We start from the raw sequence: 18,166 nt of genomic DNA, 5'->3' as shown, positions 1-18,166 counted from the left end.
TGCGCAAGAAACATTCCACAGTTCTGTTCGATGTCGTCTGTGCTTTTGTAAAAGAGAAAGCTATGTCTGATTGACAACTTGCAAAGGCAAAGTTGCCTCTGGGTTCCATGGTGTAATGGTGAGTACTCTGGGCTCTGAATCCAGCGATCCGAGTTCAAATCTCGGTGGAACCTTATTTTCTCACTCCGCGCGATTCCATTTGCAAAAAGGGCAGCTTTTGCAATTTCACAACAAGGTCCAATTCAGGAGGAAAATTTTCCGCCCAGATCACTTTCCATTGCCATCCGTCTGACTGCTACTCTTATGCCAGCTGCCTGCCACGTGATCCACTCTTGCACTCGGTGCAGCTGGTGAAATCTTCCATTGAAAGGATGCACTGCTTTCCGTCAGACAACATATTGCATTCAAGTGCAGTCAGGGATGCTTGCAGGGACTGAGAATGCCAGGGGAGTTGGAGAAAAGACTGTAGCCCTGGCACAGGACAGCCACTTGGTTCCATGGTGTAATGGTGAGCACTCTGGACTTTGAATCCAGCGATCCGAGTTCAAATCTCGGTGGAACCGGCATTCTTGTTGTCCCAGCTGCTGTTAAATTTGGGACACACAAGCGTTCGGCACATGGAGCTGAAATGCTGCTGCTGCGCCTTTCTTGTCTTCATCAAGAGGATTGAGCTTCAATGTCCAATTGCAACATCAGCCTGATCCACGTCTGCAGCAGAGCGACGTTGCAGCTTGTTCCGTGTCCTCAGTGCCTGCACTGCACAGGACAATGGCGTGAGCACAGCATTTCTTTGCAATCTGCATTCAGCAGGGGCGCTTCAACAAATTCAAGAGGGTTTCATCAAATGCAGGCGTCACAACGATTGTCTTCTTGCCCTCGAGCAAATGTGCATGTCATCGTTTCTTGCTTCACTGCCTTGCAACGTTTATAAACTGATCATCTGGCAAGTGTGCCAAACTAGAGTGTGCTGAGAAATGGCAAACACAAGCAGTGACATTAGAAGCTGCAGCCTGGACTGTCCGAGTTGCACAGCATCCACACCTTTAGAACAACTAGTGGGGAAGCTGAAGGTGTGCCTGAGAAAAGATTAAGCCGGAATGCAGACTGGAAATTACAATGTCCAGTGCTTGCAATTTGCTCGTGAAAATGCATTGCTATTTGGAGGGCTCAGCAAGGTATGGTCATTTGCAGTGCAGCTCCCCGTCACAAACCCCGTTGCCGAGGCATTGACTTTATCCCCATTCCCGACCGCTATCTGACGCTGAGACACACGATTGGAAACCTCGGTGTCCCACTTGAGCCTTAGCCGGTCCGCCACCCGCACGTCTGGTCCATCAGCAAGGACACCTACTTGCACCTCTGCAACGTCACGCGACTAAGTCCCTGCCTCAGCTGATCCGCTGCTGACGTCTTCATCCGTGCCTCTGTTACCTGTGGACTTGACTATTCCAAAACGCCGGCGGACATCCTTCCGGTTTGCACCCTCCGTAAATGCGAGCTCATGGAAATCTCTGCTGCCCAGGTCCTAATTGGCACCTAGTGCAGCTCACCCAGCAACCCTGTGTTGGCGCAACGACATTGTCAACCGCTCTGACGACCGCTGATTTTTCGAATTCCCATGCCTGTTTAAAATTCCTTTGCCGCCTCGCCCCTGCGTATCGCCGTAAGCTCATTCAGCTGTTCAAAGCTAGCAGAATCTCTGCGCTCCTCCCATCTTGAACTCTTTGGCTGCCCCGATTATAGCGTCGGTGGCCGTGCCTTCAGCTGCCTGTTCGCTAAGCTCTGCAATTGCCTCCTTAAAAGCGACGGCCTTTCTCGCTCTTTGTCCTTGTTTGAGGCGCTCTTTCAAAGCAAAGGATTGCATCAAGCTTTTGATCAGCTGTGCAAATATATCCTTCTGAAGAGGCTCGCCGCAAATGATGTCGGATAGTGCTGCAAAGTGTCTTGCAGATATTTTCTTACTCCAAGGCTGCTGTGCAGATGTAAGTGGTTGCTGATATTGCGTCTGGCCTCTTCCTGCGCAAGAAACATTCCACAGTTCTGTTCGATGTCGTCTGTGCTTTTGTAAAAGAGAAAGCTATGTCTGATTGACAACTTGCAAAGGCAAAGTTGCCTCTGGGTTCCATGGTGTAATGGTGAGTACTCTGGGCTCTGAATCCAGCGATCCGAGTTCAAATCTCGGTGGAACCTTATTTTCTCACTCCGCGCGATTCCATTTGCAAAAAGGGCAGCTTTTGCAATTTCACAACAAGGTCCAATTCAGGAGGAAAATTTTCCGCCCAGATCACTTTCCATTGCCATCCGTCTGACTGCTACTCTTATGCCAGCTGCCTGCCACGTGATCCACTCTTGCACTCGGTGCAGCTGGTGAAATCTTCCATTGAAAGGATGCACTGCTTTCCGTCAGACAACATATTGCATTCAAGTGCAGTCAGGGATGCTTGCAGGGTCTGAGAATGCCAGGGGAGTTGGAGAAAAGACTGTAGCCCTGGCACAGGACAGCCACTTGGTTCCATGGTGTAATGGTGAGCACTCTGGACTTTGAATCCAGCGATCCGAGTTCAAATCTCGGTGGAACCGGCATTCTTGTTGTCCCAGCTGCTGTTAAATTTGGGACACACAAGCGTTCGGCACATGGAGCTGAAATGCTGCTGCTGCGCCTTTCTTGTCTTCATCAAGAGGATTGAGCTTCAATGTCCAATTGCAACATCAGCCTGATCCACGTCTGCAGCAGAGCGACGTTGCAGCTTGTTCCGTGTCCTCAGTGCCTGCACTGCACAGGACAATGGCGTGAGCACAGCATTTCTTTGCAATCTGCATTCAGCAGGGGCGCTTCAACAAATTCAAGAGGGTTTCATCAAATGCAGGCGTCACAACGATTGTCTTCTTGCCCTCGAGCAAATGTGCATGTCATCGTTTCTTGCTTCACTGCCTTGCAACGTTTATAAACTGATCATCTGGCAAGTGTGCCAAACTAGAGTGTGCTGAGAAATGGCAAACACAAGCAGTGACATTAGAAGCTGCAGCCTGGACTGTCCGAGTTGCACAGCATCCACACCTTTAGAACAACTAGTGGGGAAGCTGAAGGTGTGCCTGAGAAAAGATTAAGCCGGAATGCAGACTGGAAATTACAATGTCCAGTGCTTGCAATTTGCTCGTGAAAATGCATTGCTATTTGGAGGGCTCAGCAAGGTATGGTCATTTGCAGTGCAGCTCCCCGTCACAAACCCCGTTGCCGAGGCATTGACTTTATCCCCATTCCCGACCGCTATCTGACGCTGAGACACACGATTGGAAACCTCGGTGTCCCACTTGAGCCTTAGCCGGTCCGCCACCCGCACGTCTGGTCCATCAGCAAGGACACCTACTTGCACCTCTGCAACGTCACGCGACTAAGTCCCTGCCTCAGCTGATCCGCTGCTGACGTCTTCATCCGTGCCTCTGTTACCTGTGGACTTGACTATTCCAAAACGCCGGCGGACATCCTTCCGGTTTGCACCCTCCGTAAATGCGAGCTCATGGAAATCTCTGCTGCCCAGGTCCTAATTGGCACCTAGTGCAGCTCACCCAGCAACCCTGTGTTGGCGCAACGACATTGTCAACCGCTCTGACGACCGCTGATTTTACGAATTCCCATGCCTGTTTAAAATTCCTTTGCCGCCTCGCCCCTGCGTATCGCCGTAAGCTCATTCAGCTGTTCAAAGCTAGCAGAATCTCTGCGCTCCTCCCATCTTGAACTCTTTGGCTGCCCCGATTATAGCGTCGGTGGCCGTGCCTTCAGCTGCCTGTTCGCTAAGCTCTGCAATTGCCTCCTTAAAAGCGACGGCCTTTCTCGCTCTTTGTCCTTGTTTGAGGCGCTCTTTCAAAGCAAAGGATTGGATCAAGCTTTTGATCAGCTGTGCAAATATATCCTTCTGAAGAGGCTCGCCGCAAATGATGTCGGATAGTGCTGCAAAGTGTCTTGCAGATATTTTCTTACTCCAAGGCTGCTGTGCAGATGTAAGTGGTTGCTGATATTGCGTCTGGCCTCTTCCTGCGCAAGAAACATTCCACAGTTCTGTTCGATGTCGTCTGTGCTTTTGTAAAAGAGAAAGCTATGTCTGATTGACAACTTGCAAAGGCAAAGTTGCCTCTGGGTTCCATGGTGTAATGGCGAGTACTCTGGGCTCTGAATCCAGCGATCCGAGTTCAAATCTCGGTGGAACCTTATTTTCTCACTCCGCGCGATTCCATTTGCAAAAAGGGCAGCTTTTGCAATTTCACAACAAGGTCCAATTCAGGAGGAAAATTTTCCGCCCAGATCACTTTCCATTGCCATCCGTCTGACTGCTACTCTTATGCCAGCTGCCTGCCACGTGATCCACTCTTGCACTCGGTGCAGCTGGTGAAATCTTCCATTGAAAGGATGCACTGCTTTCCGTCAGACGACATATTGCATTCAAGTGCAGTCAGGGATGCTTGCAGGGACTGAGAATGCCAGGGGAGTTGGAGAAAAGACTGTAGCCCTGGCACAGGACAGCCACTTGGTTCCATGGTGTAATGGTGAGCACTCTGGACTTTGAATCCAGCGATCCGAGTTCAAATCTCGGTGGAACCGGCATTCTTGTTGTCCCAGCTGCTGTTAAATTTGGGACACACAAGCGTTCGGCACATGGAGCTGAAATGCTGCTGCTGCGCCTTTCTTGTCTTCATCAAGAGGATTGAGCTTCAATGTCCAATTGCAACATCAGCCTGATCCACGTCTGCAGCAGAGCGACGTTGCAGCTTGTTCCGTGTCCTCAGTGCCTGCACTGCACAGGACAATGGCGTGAGCACAGCATTTCTTTGCAATCTGCATTCAGCAGGGGCGCTTCAACAAATTCAAGAGGGTTTCATCAAATGCAGGCGTCACAACGATTGTCTTCTTGCCCTCGAGCAAATGTGCATGTCATCGTTTCTTGCTTCACTGCCTTGCAACGTTTATAAACTGATCATCTGGCAAGTGTGCCAAACTAGAGTGTGCTGAGAAATGGCAAACACAAGCAGTGACATTAGAAGCTGCAGCCTGGACTGTCCGAGTTGCACAGCATCCACACCTTTAGAACAACTAGTGGGGAAGCTGAAGGTGTGCCTGAGAAAAGATTAAGCCGGAATGCAGACTGGAAATTACAATGTCCAGTGCTTGCAATTTGCTCGTGAAAATGCATTGCTATTTGGAGGGCTCAGCAAGGTATGGTCATTTGCAGTGCAGCTCCCCGTCACAAATCCCGTTGCCGAGGCATTGACTTTATCCCCATTCCCGACCGCTATCTGACGCTGAGACACACGATTGGAAACCTCGGTGTCCCACTTGAGCCTTAGCCGGTCCGCCACCCGCACGTCTGGTCCATCAGCAAGGACACCTACTTGCACCTCTGCAACGTCACGCGACTAAGTCCCTGCCTCAGCTGATCCGCTGCTGACGTCTTCATCCGTGCCTCTGTTACCTGTGGACTTGACTATTCCAAAACGCCGGCGGACATCCTTCCGGTTTGCACCCTCCGTAAATGCGAGCTCATGGAAATCTCTGCTGCCCAGGTCCTAATTGGCACCTCGTGCAGCTCACCCAGCAACCCTGTGTTGGCGCAACGACATTGTCAACCGCTCTGACGACCGCTGATTTTTCGAATTCCCATGCCTGTTTAAAATTCCTTTGCCGCCTCGCCCCTGCGTATCGCCGTAAGCTCATTCAGCTGTTCAAAGCTAGCAGAATCTCTGCGCTCCTCCCATCTTGAACTCTTTGGCTGCCCCGATTATAGCGTCGGTGGCCGTGCCTTCAGCTGCCTGTTCGCTAAGCTCTGCAATTGCCTCCTTAAAAGCGACGGCCTTTCTCGCTCTTTGTCCTTGTTTGAGGCGCTCTTTCAAAGCAAAGGATTGGATCAAGCTTTTGATCAGCTGTGCAAATATATCCTTCTGAAGAGGCTCGCCGCAAATGATGTCGGATAGTGCTGCAAAGTGTCTTGCAGATATTTTCTTACTCCAAGGCTGCTGTGCAGATGTAAGTGGTTGCTGATATTGCGTCTGGCCTCTTCCTGCGCAAGAAACATTCCACAGTTCTGTTCGATGTCGTCTGTGCTTTTGTAAAAGAGAAAGCTATGTCTGATTGACAACTTGCAAAGGCAAAGTTGCCTCTGGGTTCCATGGTGTAATGGTGAGTACTCTGGGCTCTGAATCCAGCGATCCGAGTTCAAATCTCGGTGGAACCTTATTTTCTCACTCCGCGCGATTCCATTTGCAAAAAGGGCAGCTTTTGCAATTTCACAACAAGGTCCAATTCAGGAGGAAAAGTTTCCGCCCAGATCACTTTCCATTGCCATCCGTCTGACTGCTACTCTTATGCCAGCTGCCTGCCACGTGATCCACTCTTGCACTCGGTGCAGCTGGTGAAATCTTCCATTGAAAGGATGCACTGCTTTCCGTCAGACGACATATTGCATTCAAGTGCAGTCAGGGATGCTTGCAGGGACTGAGAATGCCAGGGGAGTTGGAGAAAAGACTGTAGCCCTGGCACAGGACAGCCACTTGGTTCCATGGTGTAATGGTGAGCACTCTGGACTTTGAATCCAGCGATCCGAGTTCAAATCTCGGTGGAACCGGCATTCTTGTTGTCCCAGCTGCTGTTAAATTTGGGACACACAAGCGTTCGGCACATGGAGCTGAAATGCTGCTGCTGCGCCTTTCTTGTCTTCATCAAGAGGATTGAGCTTCAATGTCCAATTGCAACATCAGCCTGATCCACGTCTGCAGCAGAGCGACGTTGCAGCTTGTTCCGTGTCCTCAGTGCCTGCACTGCACAGGACAATGGCGTGAGCACAGCATTTCTTTGCAATCTGCATTCAGCAGGGGCGCTTCAACAAATTCAAGAGGGTTTCATCAAATGCAGGCGTCACAACGATTGTCTTCTTGCCCTCGAGCAAATGTGCATGTCATCGTTTCTTGCTTCACTGCCTTGCAACGTTTATAAACTGATCATCTGGCAAGTGTGCCAAACTAGAGTGTGCTGAGAAATGGCAAACACAAGCAGTGACATTAGAAGCTGCAGCCTGGACTGTCCGAGTTGCACAGCATCCACACCTTTAGAACAACTAGTGGGGAAGCTGAAGGTGTGCCTGAGAAAAGATTAAGCCGGAATGCAGACTGGAAATTACAATGTCCAGTGCTTGCAATTTGCTCGTGAAAATGCATTGCTATTTGGAGGGCTCAGCAAGGTATGGTCATTTGCAGTGCAGCTCCCCGTCACAAACCCCGTTGCCGAGGCATTGACTTTATCCCCATTCCCGACCGCTATCTGACGCTGAGACACACGATTGGAAACCTCGGTGTCCCACTTGAGCCTTAGCCGGTCCGCCACCCGCACGTCTGGTCCATCAGCAAGGACACCTACTTGCACCTCTGCAACGTCACGCGACTAAGTCCCTGCCTCAGCTGATCCGCTGCTGACGTCTTCATCCGTGCCTCTGTTACCTGTGGACTTGACTATTCCAAAACGCCGGCGGACATCCTTCCGGTTTGCACCCTCCGTAAATGCGAGCTCATGGAAATCTCTGCTGCCCAGGTCCTAATTGGCACCTAGTGCAGCTCACCCAGCAACCCTGTGTTGGCGCAACGACATTGTCAACCGCTCTGACGACCGCTGATTTTACGAATTCCCATGCCTGTTTAAAATTCCTTTGCCGCCTCGCCCCTGCGTATCGCCGTAAGCTCATTCAGCTGTTCAAAGCTAGCAGAATCTCTGCGCTCCTCCCATCTTGAACTCTTTGGCTGCCCCGATTATAGCGTCGGTGGCCGTGCCTTCAGCTGCCTGTTCGCTAAGCTCTGCAATTGCCTCCTTAAAAGCGACGGCCTTTCTCGCTCTTTGTCCTTGTTTGAGGCGCTCTTTCAAAGCAAAGGATTGGATCAAGCTTTTGATCAGCTGTGCAAATATATCCTTCTGAAGAGGCTCGCCGCAAATGATGTCGGATAGTGCTGCAAAGTGTCTTGCAGATATTTTCTTACTCCAAGGCTGCTGTGCAGATGTAAGTGGTTGCTGATATTGCGTCTGGCCTCTTCCTGCGCAAGAAACATTCCACAGTTCTGTTCGATGTCGTCTGTGCTTTTGTAAAAGAGAAAGCTATGTCTGATTGACAACTTGCAAAGGCAAAGTTGCCTCTGGGTTCCATGGTGTAATGGTGAGTACTCTGGGCTCTGAATCCAGCGATCCGAGTTCAAATCTCGGTGGAACCTTATTTTCTCACTCCGCGCGATTCCATTTGCAAAAAGGGCAGCTTTTGCAATTTCACAACAAGGTCCAATTCAGGAGGAAAATTTTCCGCCCAGATCACTTTCCATTGCCATCCGTCTGACTGCTACTCTTATGCCAGCTGCCTGCCACGTGATCCACTCTTGCACTCGGTGCAGCTGGTGAAATCTTCCATTGAAAGGATGCACTGCTTTCCGTCAGACGACATATTGCATTCAAGTGCAGTCAGGGATGCTTGCAGGGACTGAGAATGCCAGGGGAGTTGGAGAAAAGACTGTAGCCCTGGCACAGGACAGCCACTTGGTTCCATGGTGTAATGGTGAGCACTCTGGACTTTGAATCCAGCGATCCGAGTTCAAATCTCGGTGGAACCGGCATTCTTGTTGTCCCAGCTGCTGTTAAATTTGGGACACACAAGCGTTCGGCACATGGAGCTGAAATGCTGCTGCTGCGCCTTTCTTGTCTTCATCAAGAGGATTGAGCTTCAATGTCCAATTGCAACATCAGCCTGATCCACGTCTGCAGCAGAGCGACGTTGCAGCTTGTTCCGTGTCCTCAGTGCCTGCACTGCACAGGACAATGGCGTGAGCACAGCATTTCTTTGCAATCTGCATTCAGCAGGGGCGCTTCAACAAATTCAAGAGGGTTTCATCAAATGCAGGCGTCACAACGATTGTCTTCTTGCCCTCGAGCAAATGTGCATGTCATCGTTTCTTGCTTCACTGCCTTGCAACGTTTATAAACTGATCATCTGGCAAGTGTGCCAAACTAGAGTGTGCTGAGAAATGGCAAACACAAGCAGTGACATTAGAAGCTGCAGCCTGGACTGTCCGAGTTGCACAGCATCCACACCTTTAGAACAACTAGTGGGGAAGCTGAAGGTGTGCCTGAGAAAAGATTAAGCCGGAATGCAGACTGGAAATTACAATGTCCAGTGCTTGCAATTTGCTCGTGAAAATGCATTGCTATTTGGAGGGCTCAGCAAGGTATGGTCATTTGCAGTGCAGCTCCCCGTCACAAACCCCGTTGCCGAGGCATTGACTTTATCCCCATTCCCGACCGCTATCTGACGCTGAGACACACGATTGGAAACCTCGGTGTCCCACTTGAGCCTTAGCCGGTCCGCCACCCGCACGTCTGGTCCATCAGCAAGGACACCTACTTGCACCTCTGCAACGTCACGCGACTAAGTCCCTGCCTCAGCTGATCCGCTGCTGACGTCTTCATCCGTGCCTCTGTTACCTGTGGACTTGACTATTCCAAAACGCCGGCGGACATCCTTCCGGTTTGCACCCTCCGTAAATGCGAGCTCATGGAAATCTCTGCTGCCCAGGTCCTAATTGGCACCTAGTGCAGCTCACCCAGCAACCCTGTGTTGGCGCAACGACATTGTCAACCGCTCTGACGACCGCTGATTTTACGAATTCCCATGCCTGTTTAAAATTCCTTTGCCGCCTCGCCCCTGCGTATCGCCGTAAGCTCATTCAGCTGTTCAAAGCTAGCAGAATCTCTGCGCTCCTCCCATCTTGAACTCTTTGGCTGCCCCGATTATAGCGTCGGTGGCCGTGCCTTCAGCTGCCTGTTCGCTAAGCTCTGCAATTGCCTCCTTAAAAGCGACGGCCTTTCTCGCTCTTTGTCCTTGTTTGAGGCGCTCTTTCAAAGCAAAGGATTGGATCAAGCTTTTGATCAGCTGTGCAAATATATCCTTCTGAAGAGGCTCGCCGCAAATGATGTCGGATAGTGCTGCAAAGTGTCTTGCAGATATTTTCTTACTCCAAGGCTGCTGTGCAGATGTAAGTGGTTGCTGATATTGCGTCTGGCCTCTTCCTGCGCAAGAAACATTCCACAGTTCTGTTCGATGTCGTCTGTGCTTTTGTAAAAGAGAAAGCTATGTCTGATTGACAACTTGCAAAGGCAAAGTTGCCTCTGGGTTCCATGGTGTAATGGTGAGTACTCTGGGCTCTGAATCCAGCGATCCGAGTTCAAATCTCGGTGGAACCTTATTTTCTCACTCCGCGCGATTCCATTTGCAAAAAGGGCAGCTTTTGCAATTTCACAACAAGGTCCAATTCAGGAGGAAAATTTTCCGCCCAGATCACTTTCCATTGCCATCCGTCTGACTGCTACTCTTATGCCAGCTGCCTGCCACGTGATCCACTCTTGCACTCGGTGCAGCTGGTGAAATCTTCCATTGAAAGGATGCACTGCTTTCCGTCAGACGACATATTGCATTCAAGTGCAGTCAGGGATGCTTGCAGGGACTGAGAATGCCAGGGGAGTTGGAGAAAAGACTGTAGCCCTGGCACAGGACAGCCACTTGGTTCCATGGTGTAATGGTGAGCACTCTGGACTTTGAATCCAGCGATCCGAGTTCAAATCTCGGTGGAACCGGCATTCTTGTTGTCCCAGCTGCTGTTAAATTTGGGACACACAAGCGTTCGGCACATGGAGCTGAAATGCTGCTGCTGCGCCTTTCTTGTCTTCATCAAGAGGATTGAGCTTCAATGTCCAATTGCAACATCAGCCTGATCCACGTCTGCAGCAGAGCGACGTTGCAGCTTGTTCCGTGTCCTCAGTGCCTGCACTGCACAGGACAATGGCGTGAGCACAGCATTTCTTTGCAATCTGCATTCAGCAGGGGCGCTTCAACAAATTCAAGAGGGTTTCATCAAATGCAGGCGTCACAACGATTGTCTTCTTGCCCTCGAGCAAATGTGCATGTCATCGTTTCTTGCTTCACTGCCTTGCAACGTTTATAAACTGATCATCTGGCAAGTGTGCCAAACTAGAGTGTGCTGAGAAATGGCAAACACAAGCAGTGACATTAGAAGCTGCAGCCTGGACTGTCCGAGTTGCACAGCATCCACACCTTTAGAACAACTAGTGGGGAAGCTGAAGGTGTGCCTGAGAAAAGATTAAGCCGGAATGCAGACTGGAAATTACAATGTCCAGTGCTTGCAATTTGCTCGTGAAAATGCATTGCTATTTGGAGGGCTCAGCAAGGTATGGTCATTTGCAGTGCAGCTCCCCGTCACAAACCCCGTTGCCGAGGCATTGACTTTATCCCCATTCCCGACCGCTATCTGACGCTGAGACACACGATTGGAAACCTCGGTGTCCCACTTGAGCCTTAGCCGGTCCGCCACCCGCACGTCTGGTCCATCAGCAAGGACACCTACTTGCACCTCTGCAACGTCACGCGACTAAGTCCCTGCCTCAGCTGATCCGCTGCTGACGTCTTCATCCGTGCCTCTGTTACCTGTGGACTTGACTATTCCAAAACGCCGGCGGACATCCTTCCGGTTTGCACCCTCCGTAAATGCGAGCTCATGGAAATCTCTGCTGCCCAGGTCCTAATTGGCACCTAGTGCAGCTCACCCAGCAACCCTGTGTTGGCGCAACGACATTGTCAACCGCTCTGACGACCGCTGATTTTACGAATTCCCATGCCTGTTTAAAATTCCTTTGCCGCCTCGCCCCTGCGTATCGCCGTAAGCTCATTCAGCTGTTCAAAGCTAGCAGAATCTCTGCGCTCCTCCCATCTTGAACTCTTTGGCTGCCCCGATTATAGCGTCGGTGGCCGTGCCTTCAGCTGCCTGTTCGCTAAGCTCTGCAATTGCCTCCTTAAAAGCGACGGCCTTTCTCGCTCTTTGTCCTTGTTTGAGGCGCTCTTTCAAAGCAAAGGATTGGATCAAGCTTTTGATCAGCTGTGCAAATATATCCTTCTGAAGAGGCTCGCCGCAAATGATGTCGGATAGTGCTGCAAAGTGTCTTGCAGATATTTTCTTACTCCAAGGCTGCTGTGCAGATGTAAGTGGTTGCTGATATTGCGTCTGGCCTCTTCCTGCGCAAGAAACATTCCACAGTTCTGTTCGATGTCGTCTGTGCTTTTGTAAAAGAGAAAGCTATGTCTGATTGACAACTTGCAAAGGCAAAGTTGCCTCTGGGTTCCATGGTGTAATGGTGAGTACTCTGGGCTCTGAATCCAGCGATCCGAGTTCAAATCTCGGTGGAACCTTATTTTCTCACTCCGCGCGATTCCATTTGCAAAAAGGGCAGCTTTTGCAATTTCACAACAAGGTCCAATTCAGGAGGAAAATTTTCCGCCCAGATCACTTTCCATTGCCATCCGTCTGACTGCTACTCTTATGCCAGCTGCCTGCCACGTGATCCACTCTTGCACTCGGTGCAGCTGGTGAAATCTTCCATTGAAAGGATGCACTGCTTTCCGTCAGACGACATATTGCATTCAAGTGCAGTCAGGGATGCTTGCAGGGACTGAGAATGCCAGGGGAGTTGGAGAAAAGACTGTAGCCCTGGCACAGGACAGCCACTTGGTTCCATGGTGTAATGGTGAGCACTCTGGACTTTGAATCCAGCGATCCGAGTTCAAATCTCGGTGGAACCGGCATTCTTGTTGTCCCAGCTGCTGTTAAATTTGGGACACACAAGCGTTCGGCACATGGAGCTGAAATGCTGCTGCTGCGCCTTTCTTGTCTTCATCAAGAGGATTGAGCTTCAATGTCCAATTGCAACATCAGCCTGATCCACGTCTGCAGCAGAGCGACGTTGCAGCTTGTTCCGTGTCCTCAGTGCCTGCACTGCACAGGACAATGGCGTGAGCACAGCATTTCTTTGCAATCTGCATTCAGCAGGGGCGCTTCAACAAATTCAAGAGGGTTTCATCAAATGCAGGCGTCACAACGATTGTCTTCTTGCCCTCGAGCAAATGTGCATGTCATCGTTTCTTGCTTCACTGCCTTGCAACGTTTATAAACTGATCATCTGGCAAGTGTGCCAAACTAGAGTGTGCTGAGAAATGGCAAACACAAGCAGTGACATTAGAAGCTGCAGCCTGGACTGTCCGAGTTGCACAGCATCCACACCTTTAGAACAACTAGTGGGGAAGCTGAAGGTGTGCCTGAGAAAAGATTAAGCCGGAATGCAGACTGGAAATTACAATGTCCAGTGCTTGCAATTTGCTCGTGAAAATGCATTGCTATTTGGAGGGCTCAGCAAGGTATGGTCATTTGCAGTGCAGCTCCCCGTCACAAATCCCGTTGCCGAGGCATTGACTTTATCCCCATTCCCGACCGCTATCTGACGCTGAGACACACGATTGGAAACCTCGGTGTCCCACTTGAGCCTTAGCCGGTCCGCCACCCGCACGTCTGGTCCATCAGCAAGGACACCTACTTGCACCTCTGCAACGTCACGCGACTAAGTCCCTGCCTCAGCTGATCCGCTGCTGACGTCTTCATCCGTGCCTCTGTTACCTGTGGACTTGACTATTCCAAAACGCCGGCGGACATCCTTCCGGTTTGCACCCTCCGTAAATGCGAGCTCATGGAAATCTCTGCTGCCCAGGTCCTAATTGGCACCTCGTGCAGCTCACCCAGCAACCCTGTGTTGGCGCAACGACATTGTCAACCGCTCTGACGACCGCTGATTTTTCGAATTCCCATGCCTGTTTAAAATTCCTTTGCCGCCTCGCCCCTGCGTATCGCCGTAAGCTCATTCAGCTGTTCAAAGCTAGCAGAATCTCTGCGCTCCTCCCATCTTGAACTCTTTGGCTGCCCCGATTATAGCGTCGGTGGCCGTGCCTTCAGCTGCCTGTTCGCTAAGCTCTGCAATTGCCTCCTTAAAAGCGACGGCCTTTCTCGCTCTTTGTCCTTGTTTGAGGCGCTCTTTCAAAGCAAAGGATTGGATCAAGCTTTTGATCAGCTGTGCAAATATATCCTTCTGAAGAGGCTCGCCGCAAATGATGTCGGATAGTGCTGCAAAGTGTCTTGCAGATATTTTCTTACTCCAAGGCTGCTGTGCAGATGTAAGTGGTTGCTGATATTGCGTCTGGCCTCTTCCTGCGCAAGAAACATTCCACAGTTCTGTTCGATGTCGTCTGTGCTTTTGTAAAAGAGAAAGCTATGTCTGATTGACAACTTGCAAAGGCAAAGTTGCCTCTGGGTTCCATGGTGTAATGGTGAGTACTCTGGGCTCTGAATCCAGCGATCCGAGTTCAAATCTCGGTGGAACCTTATTTTCTCACTCCGCGCGATTCCATTTGCAAAAAGGGCAGCTTTTGCAATTTCACAACAAGGTCCAATTCAGGAGGAAAATTTTCCGCCCAGATCACTTTCCATTGCCATCCGTCTGACTGCTACTCTTATGCCAGCTGCCTGCCACGTGATCCACTCTTGCACTCGGTGCAGCTGGTGAAATCTTCCATTGAAAGGATGCACTGCTTTCCGTCAGACGACATATTGCATTCAAGTGCAGTCAGGGATGCTTGCAGGGACTGAGAATGCCAGGGGAGTTGGAGAAAAGACTGTAGCCCTGGCACAGGACAGCCACTTGGTTCCATGGTGTAATGGTGAGCACTCTGGACTTTGAATCCAGCGATCCGAGTTCAAATCTCGGTGGAACCGGCATTCTTGTTGTCCCAGCTGCTGTTAAATTTGGGACACACAAGCGTTCGGCACATGGAGCTGAAATGCTGCTGCTGCGCCTTTCTTGTCTTCATCAAGAGGATTGAGCTTCAATGTCCAATTGCAACATCAGCCTGATCCACGTCTGCAGCAGAGCGACGTTGCAGCTTGTTCCGTGTCCTCAGTGCCTGCACTGCACAGGACAATGGCGTGAGCACAGCATTTCTTTGCAATCTGCATTCAGCAGGGGCGCTTCAACAAATTCAAGAGGGTTTCATCAAATGCAGGCGTCACAACGATTGTCTTCTTGCCCTCGAGCAAATGTGCATGTCATCGTTTCTTGCTTCACTGCCTTGCAACGTTTATAAACTGATCATCTGGCAAGTGTGCCAAACTAGAGTGTGCTGAGAAATGGCAAACACAAGCAGTGACATTAGAAGCTGCAGCCTGGACTGTCCGAGTTGCACAGCATCCACACCTTTAGAACAACTAGTGGGGAAGCTGAAGGTGTGCCTGAGAAAAGATTAAGCCGGAATGCAGACTGGAAATTACAATGTCCAGTGCTTGCAATTTGCTCGTGAAAATGCATTGCTATTTGGAGGGCTCAGCAAGGTATGGCCATTTGCAGTGCAGCTCCCCGTCACAAACCCCGTTGCCGAGGCATTGACTTTATCCCCATTCCCGACCGCTATCTGACGCTGAGACACACGATTGGAAACCTCGGTGTCCCACTTGAGCCTTAGCCGGTCCACCACCCGCACGTCTGGTCCATCAGCAAGGACACCTACTTGCACCTCTGCAACGTCACGCGACTAAGTCCCTGCCTCAGCTGATCCGCTGCTGACGTCTTCATCCGTGCCTCTGTTACCTGTGGACTTGACTATTCCAAAACGCCGGCGGACATCCTTCCGGTTTGCACCCTCCGTAAATGCGAGCTCATGGAAATCTCTGCTGCCCAGGTCCTAATTGGCACCTCGTGCAGCTCACCCAGCAACCCTGTGTTGGCGCAACGACATTGTCAACCGCTCTGACGACCGCTGATTTTTCGAATTCCCATGCCTGTTTAAAATTCCTTTGCCGCCTCGCCCCTGCGTATCGCCGTAAGCTCATTCAGCTGTTCAAAGCTAGCAGAATCTCTGCGCTCCTCCCATCTTGAACTCTTTGGCTGCCCCGATTATAGCGTCGGTGGCCGTGCCTTCAGCTGCCTGTTCGCTAAGCTCTGCAATTGCCTCCTTAAAAGCGACGGCCTTTCTCGCTCTTTGTCCTTGTTTGAGGCGCTCTTTCAAAGCAAAGGATTGGATCAAGCTTTTGATCAGCTGTGCAAATATATCCTTCTGAAGAGGCTCGCCGCAAATGATGTCGGATAGTGCTGCAAAGTGTCTTGCAGATATTTTCTTACTCCAAGGCTGCTGTGCAGATGTAAGTGGTTGCTGATATTGCGTCTGGCCTCTTCCTGCGCAAGAAACATTCCACAGTTCTGTTCGATGTCGTCTGTGCTTTTGTAAAAGAGAAAGCTATGTCTGATTGACAACTTGCAAAGGCAAAGTTGCCTCTGGGTTCCATGGTGTAATGGTGAGTACTCTGGGCTCTGAATCCAGCGATCCGAGTTCAAATCTCGGTGGAACCTTATTTTCTCACTCCGCGCGATTCCATTTGCAAAAAGGGCAGCTTTTGCAATTTCACAACAAGGTCCAATTCAGGAGGAAAATTTTCCGCCCAGATCACTTTCCATTGCCATCCGTCTGACTGCTACTCTTATGCCAGCTGCCTGCCACGTGATCCACTCTTGCACTCGGTGCAGCTGGTGAAATCTTCCATTGAAAGGATGCACTGCTTTCCGTCAGACGACATATTGCATTCAAGTGCAGTCAGGGATGCTTGCAGGGACTGAGAATGCCAGGGGAGTTGGAGAAAAGACTGTAGCCCTGGCACAGGACAGCCACTTGGTTCCATGGTGTAATGGTGAGCACTCTGGACTTTGAATCCAGCGATCCGAGTTCAAATCTCGGTGGAACCGGCATTCTTGTTGTCCCAGCTGCTGTTAAATTTGGGACACACAAGCGTTCGGCACATGGAGCTGAAATGCTGCTGCTGCGCCTTTCTTGTCTTCATCAAGAGGATTGAGCTTCAATGTCCAATTGCAACATCAGCCTGATCCACGTCTGCAGCAGAGCGACGTTGCAGCTTGTTCCGTGTCCTCAGTGCCTGCACTGCACAGGACAATGGCGTGAGCACAGCATTTCTTTGCAATCTGCATTCAGCAGGGGCGCTTCAACAAATTCAAGAGGGTTTCATCAAATGCAGGCGTCACAACGATTGTCTTCTTGCCCTCGAGCAAATGTGCATGTCATCGTTTCTTGCTTCACTGCCTTGCAACGTTTATAAACTGATCATCTGGCAAGTGTGCCAAACTAGAGTGTGCTGAGAAATGGCAAACACAAGCAGTGACATTAGAAGCTGCAGCCTGGACTGTCCGAGTTGCACAGCATCCACACCTTTAGAACAACTAGTGGGGAAGCTGAAGGTGTGCCTGAGAAAAGATTAAGCCGGAATGCAGACTGGAAATTACAATGTCCAGTGCTTGCAATTTGCTCGTGAAAATGCATTGCTATTTGGAGGGCTCAGCAAGGTATGGCCATTTGCAGTGCAGCTCCCCGTCACAAACTCCGTTGCCGAGGCATTGACTTTATCCCCATTCCCGACCGCTATCTGACGCTGAGACACACGATTGGAAACCTCGGTGTCCCACTTGAGCCTTAGCCGGTCCGCCACCCGCACGTCTGGTCCATCAGCAAGGACACCTACTTGCACCTCTGCAACGTCACGCGACTAAGTCCCTGCCTCAGCTGATCCGCTGCTGACGTCTTCATCCGTGCCTCTGTTACCTGTGGACTTGACTATTCCAAAACGCCGGCGGACATCCTTCCGGTTTGCACCCTCCGTAAATGCGAGCTCATGGAAATCTCTGCTGCCCAGGTCCTAATTGGCACCTCGTGCAGCTCACCCAGCAACCCTGTGTTGGCGCAACGACATTGTCAACCGCTCTGACGACCGCTGATTTTTCGAATTCCCATGCCTGTTTAAAATTCCTTTGCCGCCTCGCCCCTGCGTATCGCCGTAAGCTCATTCAGCTGTTCAAAGCTAGCAGAATCTCTGCGCTCCTCCCATCTTGAACTCTTTGGCTGCCCCGATTATAGCGTCGGTGGCCGTGCCTTCAGCTGCCTGTTCGCTAAGCTCTGCAATTGCCTCCTTAAAAGCGACGGCCTTTCTCGCTCTTTGTCCTTGTTTGAGGCGCTCTTTCAAAGCAAAGGATTGGATCAAGCTTTTGATCAGCTGTGCAAATATATCCTTCTGAAGAGGCTCGCCGCAAATGATGTCGGATAGTGCTGCAAAGTGTCTTGCAGATATTTTCTTACTCCAAGGCTGCTGTGCAGATGTAAGTGGTTGCTGATATTGCGTCTGGCCTCTTCCTGCGCAAGAAACA

The 18,166-nt window shown here is 50.6% G+C and overlaps 18 non-coding genes across 18 annotated transcripts; all 18 read left to right on the top strand.

The window, feature by feature from the left end:
- The first annotated feature begins 101 nt into the window (after positions 1–101).
- On the top strand, positions 102–173 carry trnaq-cug (transfer RNA glutamine (anticodon CUG)). Its single transcript has one exon. It is a non-coding gene; the product is annotated as a tRNA-Gln (tRNA).
- A 318-nt stretch (positions 174–491) lies between these two features.
- On the top strand, positions 492–563 carry trnaq-uug (transfer RNA glutamine (anticodon UUG)). The gene has a single exon. It is a non-coding gene; the product is annotated as a tRNA-Gln (tRNA).
- Positions 564–2,118: 1,555 nt separating this feature from the next.
- Positions 2,119–2,190, top strand: trnaq-cug (transfer RNA glutamine (anticodon CUG)). Its single transcript has one exon. It is a non-coding gene; the product is annotated as a tRNA-Gln (tRNA).
- A 318-nt stretch (positions 2,191–2,508) lies between these two features.
- trnaq-uug (transfer RNA glutamine (anticodon UUG)) lies at positions 2,509–2,580 on the top strand. Its single transcript has one exon. It is a non-coding gene; the product is annotated as a tRNA-Gln (tRNA).
- Positions 2,581–4,135: 1,555 nt separating this feature from the next.
- On the top strand, positions 4,136–4,207 carry trnaq-cug (transfer RNA glutamine (anticodon CUG)). The gene has a single exon. It is a non-coding gene; the product is annotated as a tRNA-Gln (tRNA).
- A 318-nt stretch (positions 4,208–4,525) lies between these two features.
- trnaq-uug (transfer RNA glutamine (anticodon UUG)) lies at positions 4,526–4,597 on the top strand. The gene has a single exon. It is a non-coding gene; the product is annotated as a tRNA-Gln (tRNA).
- Positions 4,598–6,152: 1,555 nt separating this feature from the next.
- Positions 6,153–6,224, top strand: trnaq-cug (transfer RNA glutamine (anticodon CUG)). The gene has a single exon. It is a non-coding gene; the product is annotated as a tRNA-Gln (tRNA).
- A 318-nt stretch (positions 6,225–6,542) lies between these two features.
- trnaq-uug (transfer RNA glutamine (anticodon UUG)) lies at positions 6,543–6,614 on the top strand. Its single transcript has one exon. It is a non-coding gene; the product is annotated as a tRNA-Gln (tRNA).
- A 1,555-nt stretch (positions 6,615–8,169) lies between these two features.
- trnaq-cug (transfer RNA glutamine (anticodon CUG)) lies at positions 8,170–8,241 on the top strand. Its single transcript has one exon. It is a non-coding gene; the product is annotated as a tRNA-Gln (tRNA).
- A 318-nt stretch (positions 8,242–8,559) lies between these two features.
- Positions 8,560–8,631, top strand: trnaq-uug (transfer RNA glutamine (anticodon UUG)). The gene has a single exon. It is a non-coding gene; the product is annotated as a tRNA-Gln (tRNA).
- A 1,555-nt stretch (positions 8,632–10,186) lies between these two features.
- Positions 10,187–10,258, top strand: trnaq-cug (transfer RNA glutamine (anticodon CUG)). The gene has a single exon. It is a non-coding gene; the product is annotated as a tRNA-Gln (tRNA).
- A 318-nt stretch (positions 10,259–10,576) lies between these two features.
- On the top strand, positions 10,577–10,648 carry trnaq-uug (transfer RNA glutamine (anticodon UUG)). The gene has a single exon. It is a non-coding gene; the product is annotated as a tRNA-Gln (tRNA).
- A 1,555-nt stretch (positions 10,649–12,203) lies between these two features.
- On the top strand, positions 12,204–12,275 carry trnaq-cug (transfer RNA glutamine (anticodon CUG)). The gene has a single exon. It is a non-coding gene; the product is annotated as a tRNA-Gln (tRNA).
- A 318-nt stretch (positions 12,276–12,593) lies between these two features.
- On the top strand, positions 12,594–12,665 carry trnaq-uug (transfer RNA glutamine (anticodon UUG)). Its single transcript has one exon. It is a non-coding gene; the product is annotated as a tRNA-Gln (tRNA).
- Positions 12,666–14,220: 1,555 nt separating this feature from the next.
- Positions 14,221–14,292, top strand: trnaq-cug (transfer RNA glutamine (anticodon CUG)). Its single transcript has one exon. It is a non-coding gene; the product is annotated as a tRNA-Gln (tRNA).
- A 318-nt stretch (positions 14,293–14,610) lies between these two features.
- Positions 14,611–14,682, top strand: trnaq-uug (transfer RNA glutamine (anticodon UUG)). Its single transcript has one exon. It is a non-coding gene; the product is annotated as a tRNA-Gln (tRNA).
- A 1,555-nt stretch (positions 14,683–16,237) lies between these two features.
- Positions 16,238–16,309, top strand: trnaq-cug (transfer RNA glutamine (anticodon CUG)). The gene has a single exon. It is a non-coding gene; the product is annotated as a tRNA-Gln (tRNA).
- A 318-nt stretch (positions 16,310–16,627) lies between these two features.
- Positions 16,628–16,699, top strand: trnaq-uug (transfer RNA glutamine (anticodon UUG)). The gene has a single exon. It is a non-coding gene; the product is annotated as a tRNA-Gln (tRNA).
- The last annotated feature ends 1,467 nt before the right edge of the window (positions 16,700–18,166 follow it).

Source organism: Heterodontus francisci, chromosome 48, assembly GCF_036365525.1.
Source record: "Heterodontus francisci isolate sHetFra1 chromosome 48, sHetFra1.hap1, whole genome shotgun sequence".
NCBI lineage: Eukaryota > Metazoa > Chordata > Chondrichthyes > Heterodontiformes > Heterodontidae > Heterodontus > Heterodontus francisci.
This window is presented reverse-complemented; position numbering and strand designations above follow the sequence as displayed.